The sequence below is a fragment of the Rhinopithecus bieti genome, unplaced genomic scaffold (genome assembly GCF_001698545.2).
Source record: "Rhinopithecus bieti isolate Rb0 unplaced genomic scaffold, ASM169854v2 scaffold_26871, whole genome shotgun sequence".
NCBI lineage: Eukaryota > Metazoa > Chordata > Mammalia > Primates > Cercopithecidae > Rhinopithecus > Rhinopithecus bieti.
In genome coordinates this window covers 1,963,454-1,971,033 of record NW_016812402.1, presented here as the reverse complement: position 1 = coordinate 1,971,033, position 7,580 = coordinate 1,963,454, and positions in this window count along the sequence as shown.

The following is a 7,580-nucleotide window of genomic DNA, read 5'->3' as shown; positions in this document are numbered from 1 at the left end:
AAAAAAAAAAAAAAAAAAAAAAAAAAAAGAATTCATTAGCATTGAAAATGAACCTATAAATGTAGAGGCTGCCATGAGCCCTGAACTCTCAGCTGTGAAGGTCTTTAGGTTAAAGACTTGAATACCTTTGAGTTTCAGAAAAATGCATCTTTCAGTTAAACATTGCTTTGGGTAACAAATAAGTCTCCTTTTCCGTTTAAATATAATGTAGGACAACAGTTTTTAAAGTTTTGGAGACTAGGACACTGCACAAGTCTTCCTTTCATCTAAGTCACCACTTACAGGGGCTCTAGCAAAGACCAAAGCAAATACTGTGTTTATTCTGTTCAATGCTGTGTCACTGATGTTGTTTCCTTAGAAGAAGTTCAGATTTCGTGTATCTGATTCAATCTCCGTCAGGACGATTTTCATCCTTTAAGAGTTAAGTCATTGTGGGTTGATGATGGTGATGGTGAGTGCAATGCGTATAGGCAGTGCCAGATATAGACAGGTCACTTCTGTGTGCCTACCCCTTTGGGGTTCCGCACTCAAGCCCTGACATAGCTGCTGACGTGGGGGTAGGCAGCACGGAAGTGGAGGAAAGGGAGATGCACGAAGCAAAGCAATCGCCTTTCACTGAGGCTGGAGGGTTGGGGGTGGAGAAAGTTGGACTGCTATCACTGTGCAGGAGAAAAGCTAAGCAAAGGTGGAACCCTAGAATGCAACCTAGGAGGAAAGGGAAGGAGCAACATTTCTTCCAAATAGCACTGTCCAACAGAACTTTCTGCAGTGATGGAAATGTGCTATATTTGCACAGTCCCAGCATGGCTATAAAATGTGGCCATTTACATTTTAGTTAATTAATTATAATCATAATTAAAACTGAGGTTTCTTGTGTGTGTTTTGCTTTTTTCTTTTTTACTACTAGTCTGTTGCACTAATCACCTTTCAAGTGCTTCATTCCAAGATGTGGCTAATGTCTATCATACTGGACAGCACTCAAAACATTTTCTTCATCATAGAAAGTTCTACTGCACGGTGATGCTTAGAGGCCAGGATTTTGGTAAAGAAATGAGCCCAGAAACCCAGCTTTTCCAAGTTGTAGTCAGAACCTCATCTGTCCAAAAGCAAGTAATAGAATGAAAATTATATGTACATCATTGAGTCCTTATGATAATCAAAATGAGTTAATCTATAGAATGTATTTAATTCAATGCTTTGCATACTATAAATGTGTGAAAAATATTAATCCTAATTAGTATTAATAGTCTTTTACCTTAAAAATATTGGGGAATGACAAAGATTTTTTCCTTGGCCAAACTTTAGTCAGGTTCCTGAAACTTCTCCTAAGACCATGTGTGTATTTCTTTGTAAATTCCAGTTTATCAAAGAACCCAGTGGAATCAGTTTGGCAATAACCTCCCTCCCCACTGACAACTGATCACCCAAGGGTCCCCCATCCTCCACTGTCCTCCGGGTGATATCCAATCACCTGGGCCTGTCTTTAGTGATAATCCTGTTAGGTCGATTTAACTAGAGTGCCATATCCTGTTTCTTGGCTATAAATTCCCGTTTTCCTCTGCTGTATTCAGAGTGGAGCCCCATCTCTCTACCCTACTGCAAGCCTTCATTGTAGTGGCCCCTCTATCTGTCTCAATGGTCCTGAATAGTCTTCTTTACCATGCTGTAACAAGTGTCATTGAATATTCTTTTTCTTTAACAGGGACATGGCATTAATGGTACATCATTATTAGTTATGTAACCTTTCGCTGATGTGGTCAGCTGATCTGGTACCTCCACATGCATTAATAGTTGTATTCTAACTCTCTCCCTTCCTCTTCTTCCCTGCTCAGAATTGAGGACTATTTGTACTATTCTGGCCTGGAGGCACAGCATATTTTGTCAAATCCCTAGCATCTGTAGCCAATAAATAACAAGTGTGTTAACTAAAATCCTATTGCACCATGGTTCAGTGGAATTAATTTTCAGATAGGATTCTGAGAAGCCTGACACCTTAGGGTACATCCATTATGAAAGGAATTGTTTGTTCCTGTTATTTGGTCAAACAAGAATATGTGGACTCAGTAGAGAAAAACGGGAACATTGGCTACAGATAAGTAATATTTGGGGTGTCCAGGTCAAAATAGAAGCTACTGGAAGGTTGGGGGTTGAAGATGAAACCTTAAGGCTTTTGCCTAAACAGAATTTGAAATTTTATTCTCATGACTAGTTAAGATTTTAGGAATAACTACAAACAGCATAAATAAGATGCAAGTATTTTATGTAGTCAATTATACAGATTAGGGCGATACATGGAAAAGGAAATAATGAAATTCTTCCTTAGACTCCAATAAACAAATTTTTGAAGAACTGCCTTCTCAAACTCCTGTTCAACTGACTTCTTTAATAACATCGTGTCCTGTGGGCTCGCTGCTTCCTTCCTTCCTTCCTTCCTTCCTTCCTTCCTTCCTTCCTTCCTTTCTTCCTTCCTTCCTCCCACCCTTCCTTCCTCCCACCCTTCCTTCCTTCCTTTCCCCCTCTTTCTTCTTTCTTCCTTTGTTTCTTTCCTCTCACTCTTTCCCTCCCTTCCTTCCTTCTTTCCTTCCTTCCTTCTTTCCTTTTCTCTGGCTTGCTTTTTATTCCTTCCTGCTTTCCTTCCTTCCTTCCTTCCTTCCTTCCTTCCTTCCTTCCTTCCTTCCTTCCTTCCTTCCTTTCTTTCTTTCTTTCTTTCTTTCTTTCTTTCTTTCTTTCTTTCTTCTTTCCTTCCTTCTTTCTTTGCTCTTCCTTCCTTTCTTTCTTTCTTTCTTTCTTGCTTGCTTGCTTGCTTACTTGCTTCTGAGACAGAGCCTCACTCTGTCACCCAGATTGGAGTGCAGTGGCATCGTCACAGTTCACTGCAGCCTTGATTAGCTAGGTTCAGGTGATCGTCCCACCTCAGCCTCCTGAGTAGCTGGGACTACAGCCGCCCACCACCACGCCCAGTTAGTTTTTGTATTTTTTGTAGAGACAGAGTTTTGCCATGTTGCCCAGGCTGGCCTCAAACTTGTGGGCTCAAGTGATCCTCCTGCCTTGGCCTACCAAAGTGCTGGGACTACAGCCGTGAGCCACCATACCCAGCCTACAGTCCACTTTCTTTATCATCTTTTTTGGTTCCTCTTTCACCAGTCCACTCTTTTCTATGAGCATTTTCTTAGAATTTAGCCCCTATTTCCATTGTCCTTTCTTAATGTTTATCTCCATCCCAGCCCCATGACTGTAGCTAACACCTGCTGTCAACGGCAGTGCCTTTCCAGTTCTGACCTCCCTCTGAACTCCAATTCTTGTTGCCAGATAGCCAGTGAATATTTTCACTTGCATTCTCCCTACACCATCACTTCAGATTTTAACATATCAGGAACTCAAGTCATCACTACAATCTGCTCTTAGATTCCAACAACTCTCTTCTCCAATGTCACTTAGTCTCTGGTGTTAACATTCTCTCATTTACTATGACTCAAAGCTATGTCATCATTTTAACCCATTTGTCTTTCTGGAGTCATGGTATAACTGAAAGGCATTGAATTTGAAATCAGAAAACCAAAGTAAAAAATCTCATTTCTGCCACTTCTTACCAAGACAAACTAAGCAAATTTCTTTTTTCTTTTTTTGAGACAGAGTCTTGCTCTATTGCCCAGTCTGGAGTGCAGTGGTGCAATCTCTGCTCAGTGCAAGCTCCGCCTCCCGGGTTCACGCCATTCTCCTGCCTCAGCCTCCTGAGTAGCTGGGACTACAGGCGCCCACCACCACGCCTGGCTAATTTTTTTTTTTTTTTTTTTGTATTTTTAGTAGAGATGGGGTTTCACCGTGTTAGCCAGGGTGGTCTCCATCTCCTGACCTCATGATCCGCCTGCCTCAGTCTCCCGAAGTGCTGGGATTACAGGAGTGAGCCACTGTGCCTGGTCGCAAATTTAACATCCCACCTCTCGAGCATCAGATTTCTTATCTATAAAATAAAATCACCAGTACTATTCAAAAACCATGGATTGAGGCTGGGTATGGTGGCTCATGCCTGTAATCCAACATTTTGGGAGGCTAAGACCAGAGGATCACTTGAGGCCAGGAGTTCTAGACCAGCCTGGGCAACATACTGAGACCTTCTCTCTACAAAAAAAATTTTAAAAATTAGCTAGACATGGTGGTGAGCACCTGTAACCCTAGCTACTTGGGAGGCCAAGGTGGGCAGATCTCTTGAGCCCAGGAGTTCAAGGCTGTGATCGTGCCAGGGCACTCCAGCTTGAGCGACAGAACTAGACCCAGTCTTTAAAAATAGAAAATAACAAATAAAGGATTGAGCAGCTACATAACCCAGTCTCTGTGCTAATTATGTTACACCCCCAAGGTCTGCGCTACTGATACCTTAGGCTTGACAATTCTTTTTTGTGGGGCTGCCTTGTGCATTGTAGAACATTTAGCAGCATCTTTTGTGTTTGCCCATTAGGTGCCAATAGTAATGCCCTAGTTGTGACAATCAAAATTTTTTTCAGATATTGCCAAATATCTCCACTAAGTTAGGTTGTGCAAACTTTTATGTTATTATTTTCTGAAATATGTGTTTGGTTTTATTGTTTTGTTTCTCCAAATTAAGTGTTCTAATAATATTTAATTTTCATAATATTAAGAGCAACTCTTTGGAGGGAGGGTTGTGAGGAAATTTATTGATATTTTTAGTTCCTGTACTATCCCAGGGGGGATAGTGCCTTTCTCTCTGTGTGCTTTGAGGATTACATGAGATGACAAATACGAGAGTGGCTGGCATAGCCTGACCCAGGTCACTGTTTGCAGAATGTGAATGTCTACTCATTCATGAAGCTCTGTGAAGGTGAGGTGTTCTCTGAAGATCACAGGTAGAAGACTATTTTTACAAAAACATTCAATTTAGATTATATTATTATGAATTATTATTATATGCTAACAAATATTATTTTTGAATTTAAACATCAATAAAGCAAATTTCTTCTGTTATATTTTCTTTTTTTTTTTTTTTTTGAGATAGAGTCTTGCTGTGTCCCACAGGCTGGAGTGAAGTGGTGTGATCTCGGCTCATGGCAACTGCCGTCTCCTGGACTCAAGTGATTCTCGTGCCTCAGCCTCCTGAGTAACTGGGACTACAGGCAAGCACCACCACACCCGGATAATCTTTGTATTTTTAGTAGAGATAGGGTTTCACCATGTTGGCCAGGCTGGTCTTGAACACCTGGCCTCAAGAGATCTGCCCACCTTGGCCTCCCAAAGTTCTGGGATTACAGACGTGAGCCATGGTGTCTGGCCTGTTATATATTCTTAATAGTTTTATCTCCCTATCTATTGTCACTGATCTCCAGACTCATCTTCCCTCATGCATGGCTCACTAGAACTGCTATACTTCCATTACTTTAGCCTCTTTCCCTACCCAACTATACAGTTAATTTCTTGACACTGTGCCTTATATTCTTTCTACTGGAAACTCTGGCCATTCCTATTCCCCATATTTACTTCATCGAAATGGGACTCATTTGCCTGTTGGTTGGCCAAAGTCCTCTTCCAACAGCCTCCTATCTACCCTTCATTATCATGTTTCTTAACACTAACGGGTACCCTCTGTCACACCCTCATTCTTGTTCTGTGAAGTCGCCATGCACATTCCTACCCCTGTTCTTTCACCCATACTCTTTCCCATGTCTGGGCTGCCCCTTCCTCTCTGTCTTCTGCCTATGGAGATCTAACAGCATCATTGAAGGTCCAATTCAAATCCCAACTTCTACTGATATCTGTAACTTCCCTTGAAAGGCATTTACAAAAGATGCTTAATGGTTAGAGAGAGGGATGGACAGATGGATAGTTATATGATAAAGCAAATTTAATAAAATGTTAAATCTAGAATCTAGGTAGCAACATATAGGTGTTCACTGGATAATCTTTTGACTTTTTTCTGTTTCAAATTGTCATAATAAAATAAAAATAATTTAAAACTTAAAGATAAAACAAACTTCCCAATTCATTCACAAAGTCTTCCCATCCAACTCTAATGATATTCATTAAGAACCCAAGTTTATACATCAGACAGATTTGAGTTCAAGGCTCAGCTCCCCCTCATGCTAGCTGGGTGATTTGGGGCAAGTTCTATAATAACTCAGAACTTCATTTTCCTCATTTATAAAATGAACATAGGCCGGGCACGGTGGCTCAAGCCTGTAATCCCAGCACTTTGAGAGGCCGAGACGGGTGGATCACAAGGTCAGGAGATCGAGACCATCCTGGCTAACACGGTGAAACCCTGTCTCTACTAAAAAAAAAACAAAAAAAAATACAAAAAAAAAAACTAGCCAGGCGAGGTGGCGGGCACCTGTAGTCCCAGCTGCTCGGGAGGCTGAGGCGGGAGAATGGCGTGAACCCGGGAGGTGGAGATTGCAGTGAGCTGAGATCCAGCCACTGCACTCCAGCCTGGGTGACAGAGCGAGACTCTGTCTCAAAAAAAAAAAAAAAAAAAAAAAAAAACATAATAATAACAACCTTTCATAGGTGTTATGGAGGCTAATTGAGATTTGTACTTATAAAGCACTTAGCTGGCTGGGTGCAGTGGCTCATGCTTGTAAACCCAGCACTTTGGCAGGCCAAGACAGGAGGATCACTTGAGCCCAAGAGTTTGAGATCAGCCTAGGCAATATGGTGAAAACCTATCCTACCAAAAGAAATTTAAAACTTAGCCAGGCATGGTGGCACATGCCTGTGGACCCAGCTACTTGGGAGGCTGAGGTGGGAGGATTGCTTCAGCCCAGAAGGTCAAGGCTGCAATGAACCATGATTGTGTCACTGCACTCCAACCTGGGCAACACAGCAAGACTTTGTCAAAAAAAAGAAAAAAATGGATAAAGTGCTTAGCAGAATAGCTGAAGCATAGTAAGTGCCCAATATATATTAGCAGAAAATACAAATACTCCTCCCTTGAGTGAATAGAGTGTAAGCTATTTGATGACAGTAACTCTCTCTGTCTCATTTACCATTCCCCCTATGTCTACAGAGTAGAAACTTAAGCTTTGTAGAATGAGTGAATGTTCATTGTATATCACCTTTGTTGTTTACCTCTGTTGCTCTTCCTCTGGGAGACTCATTCGGTTAGTATTTCTGAAGCATCTACTATGAACAAAGCCAGCAGCCTGAGCAGAACCATTATGGCCCCACACCTAACCCAATACTTTATCCCTGTAATCAAGTTTCTCTAGCTTAGTGCTGCTGTGCAGGTTGGCGGTTCTCTGACCATCTAGGGTTTCTTCTGAGAATATATGTGGAGTAGAAATATATGTTTAAGTGGAGAATAGACAAGAGAAAAGAGTTACTGGTGTTGTCTCCCAACCAAGTTTGGAGTATGAAGAAAAGGAGGTGATACATTCCCTATGGTCTGACACACAGACTTTATCACCTACCCACTGGATCAGTTGGATCTACGGGTTTTAATAATGTTGAACTTGGTTTTCCAGTCAATTTATTCAGAATCTTTTCAAATGACTGTTCAAACTTTTGTCTCATTATTTTCTGAAGTATGTGTTCAGTTTTAATATTCTGTTTCTCCAAATTAAATTTAAATA